General features: G+C 43.1%; 1 protein-coding gene across 7 annotated transcripts in view; it reads right to left on the bottom strand.

Moving 5' to 3' along the window:
* FMN2 (formin 2) overlaps positions 1-19091 on the bottom strand; it is a 587410-nt gene that overhangs the window by 531147 nt on the left and 37172 nt on the right. The window lies entirely within an intron of this gene.

The raw sequence follows: 19091 nt of genomic DNA, 5'->3' as shown, positions 1-19091 counted from the left end.
ATACTTCTGTTCTGTGTTCACAGAAGAAAATCCTGGAGAAGGACCGAGATTGTCCGGCAAAGTTACACGAGAAAATGGAGTAGATTCTGCGCCGTTCACGGAGGAGGGTGTTTATGAGCAACTTGAAAAACTGAAGGTGGACAAAGCGATGGGACCAGATGGGATCCATCCCAGGATACTAAGGGAGCTCAGAGAGGTTCTGGCGAGTCCTATTAAAGACTTGTTCAACAAATCTCTGGAGACGGGAGTGATTCCTGGGGATTGGAGGAGAGCGGATGTGGTCCCTATTCATAAAAGTGGTCACAGAGATGAAGCAGGAAACTACAGGCCGGTGAGCCTCACTTCAGTTGTTGGAAAAATAATGGAAGTGTTGCTGAAAGAAAGGATAGTGTATTTCCTTGAATCTAATGGGTTACAGGATCCGAGGCAACATGGCTTTACAAAAGGTAAATCGTGCCAAACGAACCTGATTGAATTTTTGATTGGGTGACCAGAGAGCTGGATCGAGGACATATGCTAGATGTAATTTATTTGGATTTCAGCAAAGCCTTTGATACAGTTCCTCATAGGAGGCTGTTGAACAAACTTGAAGGGCTGAAGTTAGGACCCAAAGTGGTGAACTGGGTCAGAAACTGGCTGTCGGACAGACGCCAGAGGGTGGTGGTTAATGGAAGTCGCTCGAAGGAAGGAAAGGTGACTAGTGGAGTCCCTCAGGGTTCGGTGCTGGGGCCAATCCTGTTCAATATGTATGTAAGTGACATTGCTGAAGGGTTAGAAGGAAAAGTGTGCCTTTTTGCAGATGATACCAAGATTTGTAACAGAGTAGACACCGAAGAGGGAGTGGAAAATATGAAAAAGGATCTGCAAAAGTTAGAGGAATGGTCAAATGCCTGGCAACTAAAATTCAATGCAAAGAAATGCAGAGTAATGCATTTGGGGATTAATAATAGGAAGGAACCGTATATGCTGGGAGGAGAGAAGCTGATATGCACGGACGGGGAGAGGGACCTTGGGGTGATAGTGTCCGAAGATCTAAAGGCGAAAAAACAGTGTGACAAGGCAGTGGCTGCTGCCAGAAGGATTCTGGGCTGTATAAAGAGAGGCGTAGTCAGTAGAAGAAAGAAGGTGTTGATGCCCCTGTACAGGTCATTGGTGAGGCCCCACTTGGAGTATTGTGTTCAGTTTTGGAGACCGTATCTGGCGAAAGACGTAAGAAGACTTGAGGCGGTCCAGAGGAGGGCGACGAAAATGATAGGAGGCTTGCACCAGAAGACATATGAGGAGAGACTGGAAGCCCTGAATATGTATACCCTAGAGGAAAGGAGAGACAGGGGAGATATGATTCAGACGTTCAAATACTTAAAGGGTATTAACGTAGAACAAAATCTTTTCCAGAGAAAGGAAAATGGTAAAACCAGAGGACATAAATTGAGGTTGAGGGGTGGTAGATTCAGGGCAATGTTAGGAAATTCTACTTTACGGAGAGGGTGGTGGATGCCTGGAATGCGCTCCCGAGAGAGGTGGTGGAGAGTAAAACTGTGACTGAGTTCAAAGAAGCGTGGGATGAACACAGAAGATTTAGAATCAGAAAATAATATTAAAGATTGAACTAGGCCAGTTACTGGGCAGACTTGTACGGTCTGTGTCTGTGTATGGCCGTTTGGAGGAGGATGGGCAGGGGAGGGCTTCAATGGCTGGGAGGGTGTAGATGGGCTGGAGTAAGTCTTAACAGAGATTTCGGCAGTTGGAACCCAAGCACAGTACCGGGTAAAGCTTTGGATTCTCGCCCAGAAATAGCTAAGAAGAAAAAAAAAAAAAAAAAAAATTTAAATTGAATCAGGTTGGGCAGACTGGATGGACCATTCGGGTCTTTATCTGCCGTCATCTACTATGTTACTATGTTACTATGTTACTATGATACACAGCACACTTCAAACCTGATGAATAGGGGTCGGTGAGTGTTGCTCGATGAAAGCAGCTAAATCTTCAGGATTAATGAAATCCTTAGGGGTGTTTAGTGTCACTCTCATTCTGGCAGGATATAGAAGCCCGTATCTAGCGGAGAGCTGTTTTAGCTGGGGACGATACGAAAGAAGTTGTTTTCTTTTGTAGGCCGTCGACTTGCTGAGGTCAGGGACGAAAAGTATGGAGGCTCCCTCATGTTTCAGAGGAGCACGGATCTTTGCACGCTGCATGATGTCAACTACCTGTTGATATCGAAGGAGTTTCACCACCACCGGGCGAGGATAGCGATCAGAGGAGGAGCGGTGAGAAGGGACACGATGTGCCCTTTCTATTTCAAATTCTTGAGAAAAAGTGAGATCAAGGAGTTTCGGGATCCAGGTGTATAAATGTTTGATCAAATCACGATCTGGTATTTCTTCAGATAAACCGAGGATTCTGAAGTTACTTCTACGTGAGCGATTGTTGCTGTCCTCAAGCTCCCGTTCCAGCGCCTTGATACGCAGTGCCTGCTTTTGAAGATCTGTTATGTTGTTAGTGTTCACCTCCATTTTGTTTTCAAGGGAGGCAACATGTGTTTGAATTGCCAGGAACTCTGTTGTAAGAGTGCTGAGCTTGTCATTTATTTCCTCCGTGTCAGATTTTGTGTCAGTAACCAAGCCTTTCAGTTCCTTTATTTCATCCAGCAGCTCCCGATTACTAACTGCAGGGGTGTCCGGTAGTGGGGCCTTCGAGGGAGAAGATGGCTCAGGCTTGTGCCTTTTATTTATCTTCTTTTCAGACATCACTGATTGTTTTACTTGGTAGAAGTAGTAACAAGAAGTGTGCAGAGTCACTCCGATGAAGTTTTAGCGTGTGCAGATCGATTTTGATCGAGTAGAATAACAATAGCAGAATATTGGTGCAGGAGCTTGTCCCTCACACTGCCATTCCTTGTGGGCTCAGCAGCGCCCCCTGGGGTTTTTTCAAAGAGGTCAAGACAGATGACTTTATGCAATGACACCTCAGTAACAACTATACAAAAATAGACAAATATACCCCCTCCCTTTTAACTAAAATGCCATAGCATTTTTTAGCACTGGGAGCTGCACTGAATGCCCCGCACTGCTCTCGATGCTCATAGGCTCCCTGCGCTAAAAACCACTATTGCGGTTTAGTAAAAAGAGAGCCATAGTGCAAAATATACACAGCACATATACATTCTCAAAACGGACACATTTTGATTACTAAATTGAAAATAAAATTACCTTTCCTACCTTTGTTGTCTGGTGATTTCATGAGTCTCTGGTTGCACTTTCTTCTTCTGACTGCATACAATATTTCTTCCCTTAGCCTCCTGTATGCTTCCTCTCCTCCAGATTTCATTCCCTCCCCCAACTTTTTCTTCCTCTCTCCCTGCCCCCTTCTTTCTTTACATCTCCCTGCTCACTTTCTTTCTCTCTCTCTCCATGTCCCTTTTCTTTCTGTCTCCCTGCCTGCCCCCTTTCTTTGTATTTCTTTCTCCATGCCCCCCCCCAAGCCACCACCATCGGGAAACAGGCCCCAAGCCACCACCACCGAGTTCTGAGCTCTCCCTGCTTCCCGCCACCATAAACAGGACAGCAAAACCTTTGGGCCCACCAACCTTTCCCCCCTCCCCCAACGTCAATTCTGATGTCAGAGAGGAAGTTCCTGGCCAGCTAGGCAGCAGTTTCCAGTGTTGGGAATCAAGGAGAATGTGAAGGCAATGCGAGTCTATCACGGAGCCCGGGATGGGCTCCACAATCGACTCGTGTTTCCTTTGCGATCTACTGGTCGATCTCAATCGACCTTTTGGGCACCCCTGTTAACACTAAAATCCTATTGGTTATTGTAGTGCCGGTAAATTTTCTGATTTCAAAAAGACGTATGATGTTGCAAAGACTTCACATGCAAATGAGTATTGTGTTCAGTTTTGGCGAAGGACACAAAAAGACTTGAAGCGGTCCAGAGGAGGGCAACAAAAATAATAGGAGATTTGCAACAAAAAACGTACGAGGAGAGACTGCAAGCCCTGAATATGTATACCTTAGAAGAAAGGAGGGACAGAGGAGATATGATTCAGATGTTCAAATACTTGAAAGGTATTAATGTACAACAAAATCTTTTCCAGAGAAAGGAAAATGGTAAAACCAGAGGACATAATTTGAGGTTGAGGGGTGGGAGACTCAAGAGCAATGTAAGGAAATTCTTCTTTACGGAGAGGGTGACAGATGCCTGGAATGCACTCCCGAGAGAGGTGGTGGAGAGGAAAACAGTGACAGAGTTCAAAAAAGTGTGGGATGAACACAGAGGATCTAGAATCAGAAAATAATAGTAAATATTGAAGAACTAAGGCCAGTACTGGGCAGACTTAAACGGTCTGTATATGGCTGTTTGGGGGAGGATGGGCTGGGAAGGGCTTCAATGGCTGGGAGGGTGTAGATAGACTGGAGTGAGATTTTTTTTTTTTTATATATCTTTATTCATTTTTAAGCCATACATAAGTGCAACATATTATACAATCATTTTACACTATAAAAGCACTTAAAATCAATCAAATTGTAATCTATGACAAATAGATATATCACCCCCCATAATCATTCAAAAATTGCACTCAAATTAAAGAATTAAAAAATATTTTCCAAACTTCCCTCCCACCCACCCTGGACGTGCATGACCAAAGGGCAAAATCAACAATCACTCTTTGCAAAATTTTGTCAATGGCTCCCAAATCTTCAGAAACTTTTTCTAACGTGAGTGAGCTTTGACGGAGACTTCAGTAGTTGGAACTTAAGAACAGTACCGGGCACAGCTTTAGATTCTTACCCAGAAATAGCTAAGGAGAAGAAGAAAAAAAAACCCAAAACAACCCCCACCAAATTTTTAGATTGAATCAGGTTGGGCAGACTACATGGACCATTCTGGTCTTTATCTGCCGTAATTTACTATGTTACTATATTTGTTGTACTGTATTTACATAGTATTAATCAGAGGGTGCCACTCCTACGTAAACAGTTCTCAGAGTGCTTATGACAGGGATCAAAAAGAGAATCCCTTACGCGACCCAGGGATTCACTGGAGACACAGGAGTGTCCCTTGAAATCACTCCGCCAGACAGCCTCACTAGAACTTTTGAGAACTTTATTCCAAATTAGAGCAAAACAAGAAGTTCAGTCTATTAGTATAAAAAGAGCCAGTTCATACAAAAAGTTTGGTTTGTTAGAATGCTCCCAAAAGAAATGGTATCAGTTCAATCATCAATAACACATAAAAAGATCCTTTAACTTTTCTGCCTGCTGAGATAGGCCTTTGTGTTCCCGAGTGCTGCACACACCACTTGTAGGGACATTGTTTCTTCCAAGAACACAAACAAAAACTTCAAAAGGTAAATTTCACAGTTCATACTTTCAGTGTCGTTTATTTCCTAGGTATTTTCCTCTTAGAAGTAAACTCTCAAAGTTTTGCATTTTCTTTCCCTGACTGGTACCAGCCAAATTGACAGCATGTACCAGCTCTCCAGACTGGTTCCCCAATGTTAGGGTTACCAAGTGTCTGCATTTCCCCAGACAGATTTTCTATTTAACCGCGGGAATGGGGAGAAAAGGGAAGGAAAGATGCTCTAGACCAGCGGTCTCAAACTCAAACCCTTTGCAGGGCCACATTTTAGATTTGTAGGTATTTGGAGGGCCACAGAAAATAAATAGTTAATGTCTTATTAAAGAAATGACAACTTTGCATGAGGTAAAATTCATTATAGTTTATAAATCTTTCCTTAATTTCTTCTGATAATTTCAGCTATATACAGCTGAAAGCAGTGCAACATGCAGAAAGTGAAGTTTAGAAAGTTTTTCACTTTCTGCATGTTGCACTGCTTTCAGCTGTATATAGCTGAAATTATCAGAAGAAATTTAGGAAAGATTTATAAACTATAATGCGTTTTACCTCATGCAAAATTGTGATTTAGATTCTAAAGTATCAACTGGAAGAGACAAGATTTTGGTGTAGTCCTCTAGGCTTTTTTGTAGAGGGGCGAATCAATATCCAACTTGTGCCTGGAAAACTTGTGACCACCGGACACTTAAGGCGCGTCTGCAACCGCCTTCAGCTCTCACCTCCTTCAGCACCTGACACAACCGCCATCTTACATCAATCAGTCACTGCCAGGAGAGTTCACGAGATTACGTACACCTGCACAAGCTGCACTGACTCCAATGGTTACCTTACATTCTGGAACGTTGCCCGCCTCAGTGCTGTAACCTCATGGAAGTGCTTTCCTGCGTCTGTACACAATTGTCCTCTCCACCTCACAATCGCGTACAGACACAGGAAAGTGCTTGCGTGAGGTTACAGCAGTGAGGTGGGCAATGTTCAAGAACAATGGTAACATATCGAAGGCTTCAAAATAGTACCTGGCGGTTCACATGTGGCCCCCAGGCCGTGAGTTTGAAACCACTGCCATAGACCTTCATGGGAAGAAAAGGAAGGGACATCACCTGGTGGTGAAAGATGGTACTACAGTTGGTGCATTTAAAATTAAGTTTGTCACGAGTTTTATGGTTTCCCAGTTAAAATTTCACCAGCCAGTGTGTTGTACAAGAAAAATATATTTTTATCTACTAGTTAGGATTTCAAAATAATACACACAAAAAACGAATCATACAAAACAATTTCAATTAAAATAAGTTTGCATTCTCTTAACAGGAACTAATTTTTACATCCTAGCTAATAATACTATCAGATTTCAAAGAAGCAACTCAGCAGTTATTTGCTCTCTAAAGTTTCTTCAAACCTAAACTTTTTTTTTTTTTTTAAATCTGTGAAGCGAGTCGGTGTACACACTTTTAAAAATATTTATTTGTCACTTAGCTTTCTCCTCTTCTCAGAGCTTTCGTGAATGTTGGGCACCGTTGTCTTTCCTTTCTAGTTACCACGGTCAGGAACCTTCATACCAAATTAATTAAAAAAAAAAAAACAACTACTTCCCTAATATGTAATTCGGAGTATCCTGGCACTTTCTGGAATGTCTATGCGAGTTTTGCCTCAACATCACTGAATAACTAGTTAACTCCAAGAAATAAAATTTAACAAAAACAGTCCCTGACTTTCCCACTCATAACCAAATCACTCTCTCATGCAATCAGGGAATATAAACATCAATATTTTGCAATCAACCCAAACACTTAATGCCCTGCTCTATGCATCAGAAACTGAACTAAATCTACAGAAACAAAGATCTCACAGCCTTTCACCTTTTCTTTTAAAATCCCAGATTTTTTAAAATCAAGGATTCTAGCTAGAGTTCCTTTCACACATTGCCTGTAAGAATTGAGAGCTGGTGACTCTTGCCCCCTTCCCTGTTAGCCTTAACTAGCAGTTTATTCATTACTTATAACAGCTTTACCAGGCTGCCAGCCATCAAAGCTTCCCTGCACAAATGTACACTTCTCTGAAACTTTATTTCCTCTATAAACAGTCATCCAAGAGCAGGCCTAACATCTCGAGTTTGCTCTTTCTGCCACTCTTCTCTGTCTTTCACCAGTCAGTTTTCTTCCCAGGTCGATTCCTTTCCCTTAAACCTCACATGCTGTATACTCTCTCCCTTAAACTTTTAGAGAAAAGGTTTCAAGGTGAACACTCAAAGAATCAACCAATTTTCAGCTATGAGAGCAGGACAACTTAACACAGACTTCACCCAATATCTTAGCTCCCTCTCTCACCAGCAACTGCAGCACCTGGAATGTTTACACCCTGGTTACCAGGGCAAACCAGCAAGTACAATGCAAGTGCATGGCTGCACAGAATAATTTTTTCACCCCCTTACAGTACCAGACCATGGGAGGAAGGGAAGGGTGAGAGATGTCAGACCACTGGATGGGGAAGGGGGGGGGGTCAGGGAAAAAAAGAAGTCAGACTAGGGAAAGAAGGAGGAGTGAGGGGAAGAAGGGAAAGATTGAGATGCTAGATCACAAAGTTTGGAGGAAGAGAAGGGAAAGGCCAAAACAGCACAGAATCACAACCACTCACACTCACCACAAAAGATTAAACATAGCAAGGGGCAACAATCCATCCTCCTTCAATTTGACATATCATCAGCATTTGACTCCATAGATCAATCGCTACTGAGCAAGCTCTGTGAAATAGGACTAACCAGAGCTATCTTCATTTGGTTCAGAGAATTCCTGACTAACAGAGCATACACTGTACTCCCAAAGCTGGAAAGCAATCTGCAAAGTACCTCAAGGATCCCCACTCTCACCAGTACTATAATATATTTATGAGCTCCCTGCAAAATCTCACCTTCACTGATAAAAATGCTTTCTATCCTAGGTGAATGACATATCCCACTAAATACTGACATAGCAGACTCCACCAAGAGAGCTTTCAAAGATATCGAAAAAATATACTCCTGACCCACCTCCAACAAATTAAAATTAAACAGTACCAAAACCAAGGTTCTCTGGTTCCACGTGTCACAAAATCTTCAACAACAACCTTAATACTATCCTCTGGTATAATATTAGAAGTAGAGAGGACCTCCAAAGTGCTTGGAATTCTGCTCGACTTCACGCTCTCCTATGAACCCCAAAATAGCCAACCTCTGGAGGAAAACATTCTACACACTAAAACAACCGAGACTGATCAAGTCTCTTTTCTTCTGCAACCACTTTGCAATTCTGGTTCAGACGCTGGTACAAAACCAACTAGACTACTGTAACTCTCTCTATGTGGACCTATCCTCCACCCTAAATAAATTGGAGGAGGGGAGTTTCTCTCCGCATTCTTCAATGTTAGAGATGAATATAGTGGAGAAGATGAAGACAGGAGGAGAGAGAAAAATGGCAAAATAGACACAAAACCCTGGCATGAGAGTTAAGAGAAGACAGAGGAAATTAGAGATTGGGACCTACGTGATTAGAAAAATTAAAACAGCTAGAGAAAGGAAATTGGAAGACTGGGCATCCAAATTGCAGCCAAATTTAACAAGCACAAATGCTAGGTTTTATACATTGAGAAGAATAAGCCAAATCATAGTCACCAGATGCTAGGTTTACTTTAGGGGTCAGTGCCCAAGAAAAAGCTCTAGATATCATTGTAGACAATACACTGAAATTATCCACCCAATGTGCGGCAGTGGCCCAAAAAAACAAGATGCTAGGATTATTATAAAAGGGATGGTAAATAAGACTAAGAATATCATAATGCCTCTGTATCGCTCCATGGTGCAACCTCACCTTGACTATTTCATTCATTTCTGATCTCAAAAAAAAAAAAAAAATTAGAAAAGGTTCAAAGAGCAACCAAGATGATACTGTTCTTGCTTGAGGAAAGAGGTTAGGATCTACAAAATCCTGAGTGGTATAAACAGGTACAAGTATATTGCTGGAGAAGTTGGTCTTGATACAATTGGAAGAGTATGTCCATACATTAGATTGTTTGGATCCTCAGCAATTTGGTTTCATAATGTGGAATTATTGTTGACTTCTGTCATTGAGACTTTAAGGAAAGGTTGGGTCAAAATGAATTATACTGTGTCGTGTCACTAGATGTTTCTGGTGCATTCGACACTGTTAATCTGGAGCTCCTATTATTGAAGTTATCAAAACTTTGAATTTGAGGTGAAGTCCTGTCCTGGTTCTCTTCCTACCTCTGGGGACACTGATTTGCATTTGGGGGGGATTTTTGGTCTCTGATAAAAAGATAGGTAGGGAAGGTGTGCCGCAAGGTTTGGACTTATTGGCTTTATTATTTAACATCTACATGGCAACACTTGGAAAAAGGTTTCACTCCATGGGAGTTGATTATAGCAGTGGTTCCCAACCCTGTCCGGTTTTCAGGATAGCCCTAATGAATATGCATGAGAGAGATCTGCATATAATGGAGGTGCCAGGCATGCAAATCTGCTCCATGTATATTCATTAGGGCTGTCCTGAAAACCCGACGGGCCTGGGAGTCCTCCAGGACAGGGTTGGGAACCACTGGATTATAGGCTCTACGCAGCTGATATTCTATTCTTTTTCCATATGAAAAAAACTGTAGTTAATCTGAGCAAGATTTGAATACATTTATGTCCGAGATTAACAATTGGATGGAAGAGCATGGTTTGCAACTACACGTAGGGAGAACAGAAGTTATGGAGGTGAGCAATGAATGTGACGATATGTTGCATGTTTCATTTAAGGTCATGGATTCTCATTTGTTGGTTAAGAAAAAGCCGATAGTCCTAGGTGTTAACCTGGACTCTGCCCTCTCAATGGGGAAGAAGATTGCTAAGGCGATACAGGGAGGGTAAGCGCAATTACACATCTTGCATAAGTTAAAAACAATGTTTTCACAATTTGAATTTCAATCAGTAGTACAAGCGTTGACATTAACTCAACTTGATTATTGTAACTCGTTGTACCATGAATTGCCTAAGATTAAACTTAGATCACTCCAGCAGCTGATGAATTCAGCAGCTAAATTAATATCTGGTACTCCAAAGTTTGAACATATTATTTCAATTCTAAGAAAATTGCATTGGCTTCCATTCCCTCAGCGAATATACCACAAGGTGCTTTCAAACATGCAACAGGTGGTATATTCTTCTGCTCCAGCATGTTTCCAAAATCTTTGGAAAGTTTACCATCCTAATCATAGGTTAAGATCTAAGGGTTACATGAGGCTTGTACATGATAAGGAAACTAGGTCTACCACAAGAAAATAAGATATGATGTTTTCAGTAGTGGGAGTACTGCTCTGGATCTCACTTCCCGGAGTTATGAGATTGTATAAAGATCATACATGTTTCAGGAAACAATTTAAAAAAACTCAACTGTTCATTGATGCATTTATGTAATTGTATAGATTGAACACTGAATAAATCTGGTGTTGCATTGTCCCTAAAGGTTAATGTAGTGATGTTGCAAGATCTCCAGCTTGATTTGTTAATGTTAATTTTGTTTGATGTACATTTGGTTTATCTTTATAATATGTACATTGCTTCGATTTTAAATGGTTTACAGTTTTTTTAAATAAATAAATAAAATACAGGGAAATACTTTTAAAACCAAAAGGAGGGACTATTTTTTCACTCAGAGAATAGTTAAGGATGTGGTAACAGTGGTTAACAGATGGGTTTAAAAATGGTTTAGACAAATTCTTGGAGGAAAACTCCATAGGCTGCTACTGAGAGAAGCCAATGCTTGCCCTGGTATCGGTAGCATAGAATGCTGCTACTATTTGGATTTTTGACAGGTACTTGTGTCCTGGATTGGTCACTATAGTTATGAAATTCTACTTTACGGAGAGGGTAGTGGATGCCTGGAATGCGCTCCCGAGAGAGGCGGCGGAGAATAAAACTGTGACCGAGTTCAAAGAAGCGTGGGATGAACACAGAAGATTTAGAATCAGAAAATAATATTAAATATTGAACTAGGCCAGTACTGGGCAGACTTGTACGGTCTGTGTCTGTGTATGGCCGTTTGGTGGAGGATGGGCTGGGGAGGGCTTCAATGGCTGGGAGGGTGTAGATGGGCTGGAGTAAGTCTTAACAGAGATTTTGGCAGTTGGAACCCAAGCACAGTACCGGGTAAAGCTTTGGATTCTTGCCCAGAAATAGCTAAGAAGAAAAAAAAAAAAATTAAATTGAATCGGGTTGGGCAGACTGGATGGACCATTCAGGTCTTTATCTGCCGTCATCTACTATGTTACTACTATGTTACTATATATTTAGCTAAATGGACCATTGGTCTGACCCAGTATGGCTATTCTTAAGTAGAAAGATGAATTTTATTTTTAATTTTGAATAAAGTGCAAAACTCACAACCGATATATCATTTGGGGGAGGGGGGAATGGGGCAGTGCAAGAGAGGATGGAGGTGCTATTGAGGGCAAGTTGCATGGCACTGGGAACAGGCATGGGCTAAATGTGTCTCATAAGGAAAACTTGTATTGTAAAACCTTGCACTGTAAATATGGCAAATCTAACATGTAAATTATCTGTGTAAATTATCTGAAAACCTTGCACTGTAAGGGTAACTATGGCAAATCGTAACCAGTAAACTGTATATTATGTATATTAATATTACACCCCTAGTATGTATAATGTTAGGATAAAACTTGTATCTTAAACTTGTACTGAAGTTATGTATGTTTAACCTGTAACCCATTCCGAGCGCTTTAGGGACAACGGGATAGAAAATGAATTAAATAAGTTGAAAACCATTTTTGGCTCAGAGCCATTCGGTTATCTGCCATAAATAACTAGGTTAGCTGTAAAGAAAATTGACAGCACTGGAAAAACTAAAGTTTTGAAACAGAACTTGTAGTGATTCATACTCTGTATTGCTTATGGCTATGGGACAGAGGCTGCCAGGAAATATAAGATAGGTGCACATTTTACAGTTACGTATGGCATTAGTGATGAAGGAGAAGGTGAAGTTAACAGTAAGAGGATCACCACAAGAATCTAACTCTTATCCCTAAAGCCCATCAGTTTGTTAGGGTTACAATAATCCCACTCGTCTACAACAAAATCATCACCTCCAGCGATGCCCAACATCAAAGCAAATTGTATAAAAAGGTTTGCTGCTATTCTGTCTCTACCTAGGTTGAAATCTCTGTTCAGTCTGTATAATAATATGAGCTTATTGTAATTCTGATATGACCTTCAATTATAAGTACCCCCTGCTCTAACAAAGGGTTCTTATACTTGTAAATCACCTTGAACCTGTGCAGGTGTAGCATGATTCATAAATAAGATAAAACTTAGGGCTCCTTTTACAAAGGTGTACTAGCGGTTTTAGCGTGCTAGCTGCTACTACCTCCTTTTAAGCAGGCGGTAATTTTTTGGTTAGCGTGCGCTAATCTTGTGTACGCGCTAAAAACGCTAGTGCACCTTTGTAAAGGGAGCCCTTAGGCATTCACATTCTTACTTATCCCTCTTCTTCCCCTAACCACCCCCTCCCCCATATACACACACACACAAAAAAAAACAAAACCCACCCCCCCATCTTCCAAAAATTCACCAGGACAGCTTATAGTGGCACAACCCAGGGCCACAGCTCTATTAATATCTTTAAAACTTAACAACCAGTTCTTCTAGTAGTGGATTAGCCATTTTTAATGATCTTACTCAAAATATTAATCTACCCATGGTATTCTGCAATAGTTGTAGCCTCTTAAAATTCCTTTTCAATAATACCATACTATATGGAGTTACAGTAATTTAACCCCCTCTTTTATGAAACATGGGAAGCCACAATGAATGGCCCACGCTGCTCCCAACGCTCACAGGAACTCAATGAGCGTCGGGAGCAGCACAAGCCATTCAGTGTGGCTCCCCGAGCTAGAAACTGCTATCGCAGTTTCGTAAAGGAGGCTTAAGTATGGAAGTCAAACAGCCTGCTAACTATTCTAAAGCTGGTCTGGGTTAGGACAGATCTTATTGCTCTTAATTATCTTAGTCTGAAAAAGAAGTTGAGCTGATCTCCAAAAGTTAGATGAGGATCTAGGACAGGGGTAGGGAACTCCGGTCCTTGAGAGCCGTATTCCAGTCGGGTTTTCAGGATTTCCCCAATGAATATGCATTGAAAACAGTGCATGCAAATAGATCTCATGCATATTCATTGGGGAAATCCTGAAAACCCGACTGGAATACTGCTCTCGAGGACCGGAGTTCTCTACCCCTGATCTAGGATAACACCTAGTATCTTTGATGTTTTTCAGTCATCAGCTTCTTTCCTTTTGTCAACACTAGATTTGTGTTTGGCAGTAAACTACTGTCACCAATCTAAAAGAACTTTTGTCTTCAGTTTGAGTTTGAGAAAGTTCATCTGCGTCCATATATTCAGATCCTCGATAATCCCTTATGTAGGGTTTCATCAAAGGATTCTTTGGCTAGGCATAGGAGGAACATATATCTACATAGGAGAATGTGTGGACTTGGGGAGAGGAAAATCCATTTACCCAGGGTTCTCAAGTAAACATTAAACAAAGAAGGAGAGCGCACAGAGCCCTGTGGTATGCCACAAGAAGCAGTCCATATTTAGGACTTTTTCTGTCCCTGTTGTACTTCATATGGTTGCTGTTGCTTATGAATTCCATAAGCCATTTTAGTACCACTCCATATAGGCCTAATTCACACAATTTTAATAGTAATATAGAGTGGTTGACTGCATGAAATGCAGCCAAAATATCAAACTGTTTACTTCTGCATAGGTAAACTTTAACTTTCGAGGTTAATTCTAACAGTAAGGATTCAGTGCTTCACATCTCCCTTTATCCATGTTATGAACTGTGAAATCATTCTGTAGGGTTTAGAGTCAGATAGTTGCTTGTTAACACAGAATTCCAATAGTTTGGCAGGCCAAGGTATTTCTGTCACGGTCTAAAGTTTTTGACTTTAGTTAGATCTAATCCTAATGCCTTAGATAGAGGTGGTCAAGGCAATGAAGGATATGTACACTTTTCTAAGCATGTGTTAAAGTCCGTCAACCATAACAGAAAATCTGGAGGAGTGTGCTCCAGCATATTAGCTGGACAGATATCTAAGCAACAGAATTTTTTTAAAGTCTCCTCAGTAAGTTGAATATTTCTTGGGAGGCGACAGAGAATTCCCTCCAGTATCTGTCAGCTGGTATTCCTTCTTTCTCAAGGTCATTTACAAAATGTAATTCAACACAGTTTTCCAGAGAATGTGTAAATGATTTCCTTATTATCTGAATCTTTTCCTGAATGTAACTTACTAAGTGTCCCTGATGACATCATCAGGGACACGGCAGAGGAAATTAGGCCATTAGAAGACCCGAAGCAGCGTTTAGTGTGCCTGGGACGCTGCTTCTCCTGCCGGGTTTGTCAGCCCTGTCGCGGTGGGAGGGTCAACGGGGGTTTCAGTTGTGCCGGGTAGGGGTGGTGGGGGGAGTCAGGCAGGCATCGGAGGGGGGGGGAGGTTCAGTGGAAGGGGAATGGGAGGCAGGCAGGCTGGCATCGGAGGAGGGGTGGGGGGTGGGGGTTCAATGTAAGGCAGACAGGCATGATGGCATGGGGGGGGGTTTCCATGAAAACATGCTGCTCAGGGGGATGGGAGGCAAGCAAGCAGGCAGGCATGGGGGTGGGGGGGGTTGCTGGAAGGGGGATGGGAAGCAGGCAGGCTGGCATTGGAGGGGGGGTGGGGGGGTTCAATGGAAGGCAGGCACGCAGGATGGCATCGGGGGGTTCCATGGAAATATGCTGCTCAGGGGGATGGGAGGCAGGCAGGCTGGCATGGGGGGGGTTTCAATGGAAGGCAGGCTGGCATCGGAGGGGGGGAGGAATGAGGCACTGGGGGCACTATGGACATAGAAAGAGGCACTATGGACATAGGAAGGGGGCACTAATGACATAGGAAGGAGGCACAAGGACATTCACAGACAGAAAAAATGACATACAGGCAGCATGCAAGGAGAGAGAGACAAATAAAAAAAAATACCCAGACAGACAGACATGAAGGGAAGGGGGGGGCCGACAAAGAAGAGGACTCGAGCCGCAAGGACGAAGCTGGGCCTGCCTGCCTGTAGGGAACACTATAAGGGAAGGGGGGGGGGCCATGGAGCAGGCTAGACCACAGGAAGGGAAGGGAGAGGAGCCAAACGGAGCAGCCAGATCGCAGCAGGCCACAACGCGGGGGAGGGGCCGAACGGAGCAGGCTAGATCGCGGTAAGAAAAGGGAAGGGGTGGGGAAAATGCTGCAACTGCTGCACAGGGAAGTCGGGGGGGGGAGGAAAATGCTGTTGCTGTTCCACAGGGAAGTGGGATGGAAATACTGCTGCACAGGGAAATGGAGGCAAATAATGACTGACAGACAGCAGGAGGGAGGGAGACAGACAGACAGGAAGAAAGACACAGGGGCAGGGAGAGGGACAGAAAGACAGACAGAGAAAGGGAGAGAGAGAGAGAGAGAGAGAGAGAGAGAGAGAGACAGCGGGAGAGAGAGACAGAAAGACATATATTCTAGCACCCGTTAATGTAACGGGCTTAAAGACTAGTGTAGAGTATATTTTTATAACAGCTATGTAAAAAATCAGTGTTTCCCAAGTCGGTCCTGGAGTACCCCCTTGCCAGTCAGATTTTCAGGATATCCACAATGAATATGCATGAGATTCATTTGCATATACTGCCTCCATTTTATTCAAATCTCTTTCATGTATATTCATTGTGGATATCCTGAAAGCCTGACTGGCAAGGGGGTACTCCCGGATCAACTTGGGAAGCACTGATGTACTGCAGATTATCCTATTTCTGCTATGTTTTCCTCTTTTTTTCTTTTCTCTATACCGTCACTGAAGTTTATATATACAATGAGATCTACCATCTTCTCTGTCACTGCCCCCTCTCTTTGGAATAGTATTCCAAATTTTTTACGTGAAGAATCAAATCTTAATAACGTTAAGACGAAGCTAAAAACATTTCTCTTCCGCGATGCCTTTGAGACCTAACTGTCCTTTTAAGAGCAAATGAGTGAATATACTACTGAGCTTACAGCAGCCCTCCCTCTTGTTTTTCCCTTAATTGTTTTCTTTTACTTTGCCTCATGTAGTTCTTGCCTTTTACCCTATGTTCCTGTTTGTCTGTGTTTAATAGTTTTTAAAAAAATTTATAGTTAGAGTTTGGTGACGTAATGTCACAACAAACTTATTTTATTTTAAAGTTTGTCCTTTGTTTTTACAAATTTGTACACCGCCTAGAAGACTGATTGGGCGGTATAAAAAATTTTAAATAAACTTGAAACTTGTTATTCATGTACTATGGTATAAACAGCTATGATGTCATTGTGGCCACCAGCGGTATATCAAATTTTAATAAGGATAAGATTAAGAATCAAACCAAAATCTCAAGAACTTTAATTTGATATATAAAAAAAATGGACCATACAAACGAAACTTCAATGAATCACTACACTAACATGAATACTCTTCCTTCTGCTTTAAGTCCCTTTCACCTAGAAGCTTACAAGCTGAAATGGAAACTAGAACAGATGTGATGAGATAAATGTAGCAAAAAAGAAATTGTGTGAGACCACCTAGGGCTGAATTGTTTTTTGCTCTATCTGAAAATTAATGCTTTACTTGGGCTGTACCTTTGCATTAAGCAGTTACCAGAAATATAGCAAACTAGTGTTTAAGCCCGTTAGATTAACGGGTGCTAGATGACCGCCTCTCCTGCTTTTGAACCTGGGCAGGGGCAGAGGCAGAGCCGGGGCGGGAGCAATTTCAAAGCCTCGGCAGCAGCGGCTCCTTGACCAATCCGCGCTTACAACGTCCCCACACTCGCGGTCTGGCTGGCTCCCCCACCAAAGCCCTTTGCAGCGGCAGCCCCTCCCGCATCCGTCCCCGCGTCCCAAGCCTCTCCGAAGGCCGGCTCCCACGAAAATGGTACCCCTCTGTCCAAAGCCGCAGCGGCAGCCTCCCTTAAGACACATTTCAAATCTGACATATTGTAATCACAAAACAGAAAATAAAATTATTTTTCTTACCTTTTGTTGTCTGGTCATTATTCATATCATGTAGGGGTCCCAGGCTATGGTTGGCTTTTGATAACTCGCTTGCCAGGGCCCCTTCTTTCTTCTTCCCTCCCTCCTTCCCTGCAGCTGAAGCCAGGCACCTCCCCCCAGTGGTCTGAGACAGGAGGGAGCAGTTAGGAGAGGGTCTGAGGGCAAAGAGGAGCTCAACAGTGCACAACCACCTTTCCTTCCCTCCCTCCATCAGGTGCAGTGCAGCTCCACAAATGTTAAAAGGAGCCGCGTCAAAATCGGAGGCCTGCCACTGCCTTAGCACGTTCCCTTCTGCCTTGGTCCCGCCCCTTCTCTGACATATGGGACCGCAGCAGAGGGAACATGTTACGGTGGCGGCAGGGCTCCAATTTCAAAGCAGCTCCTTTTAACGTAGGCGGAGCTGAACTGTACCTGATGGAGTAAGGGAAGGAACGGTGGGGCAAATTTCGGCAACGGCAGGAATTGTTTGGCGGGCCAAGCACCGTGAAACTTTGTTTCTTTAGGCAGCCCCGGTTGTTTACTTGAATTCAATGTGAGCCGGGTGAGGAAGGCTGCTGCAGCCTCGCGGCTAGGTAGGGGGACAACAATGGCGCTTATGCTCAAGCCCACGCCGCAGCTCCTCTCTCGATCCTGGTGCGGTTCGAGAGAGGAGTCGTGGCGGCGGCTTGAGCATAAGCGCGATTGTTGTCCCCCTACCTAGCGCGAGGCTGCGGCGGCCTTCCTCACCCCGCTCTCACGGCCGACGGCTGGCGAACCCTAATGCTGACATTGAATCCAAGTAAACAACCGGGGCTGCCTAAAGAAACATGGTAATCATATTCTGTCCTGAAAGCCCCCGCCGCAGCTCCTCTTTCGATCCTGCTGCAGTTCGAGAGAGGAGCCGTGGCGGCAGTTTGAGCATAGTGCACAGTGAGAGCCAGGGGCGCGCATGCGCAATCGTGTTTTCGCGATGGATCAGGGAACACGTTTTTTTAGTGCGCATGCGCGGCCTATCATTTTATTATATTAGATAACAGCAGATAAAAGATCTGAATATCTTGTGGCTTTAGACCATTTAGATTGAGACCCCCATAACCAATAGAAGGGGGTTAACCACAAATCAGGTGGTAGCACCAGCAGGGCAGGAGTATAAAGGAGGGGGGGAAGGGGAGGGAGGATAAGTAGTGTTGGAAAGGAAAAGTTTGGCATGGAAAGGGTTAAGCCGAGCAGAATCAGAAATCAGGAAGAGAGAAGGGTCTAATTTAAAAAAAAAAAAAAAAAGTGAGGGCAGAGCAGAAAGTCACGGGGGAATAAGTCCCAACACACCAGGTTAGGTGCTATTTCAACAGGGTGTCAGGACAGCTGCAACATCCACCCATCTAGCCATTAAGTAAAGGAGCAGTATGACGAGGGAGGTAGCTGGGAATCTATATCTCACAGTACAAAAAGGAAGTGGGAACAGACAATGAACACTCCACTGAAGATCACTGATGTAAAACCAACTTGTTTATTTCAGAAAAGGACACAAGCAGAAGCTACGTGTCACAGCATAGATATAGAGGGAGCGGCTGACTTATACAATAAATTGTGGGGCCATTGGTAGCAGAGTTAGACAGGAGCTGTAACCTCTGAAGTGAGGTGC

This window comes from Geotrypetes seraphini, chromosome 3, assembly GCF_902459505.1.
Source record: "Geotrypetes seraphini chromosome 3, aGeoSer1.1, whole genome shotgun sequence".
NCBI classification, from domain to species: Eukaryota; Metazoa; Chordata; class Amphibia; order Gymnophiona; family Dermophiidae; genus Geotrypetes; species Geotrypetes seraphini.
This window is presented reverse-complemented; position numbering and strand designations above follow the sequence as displayed.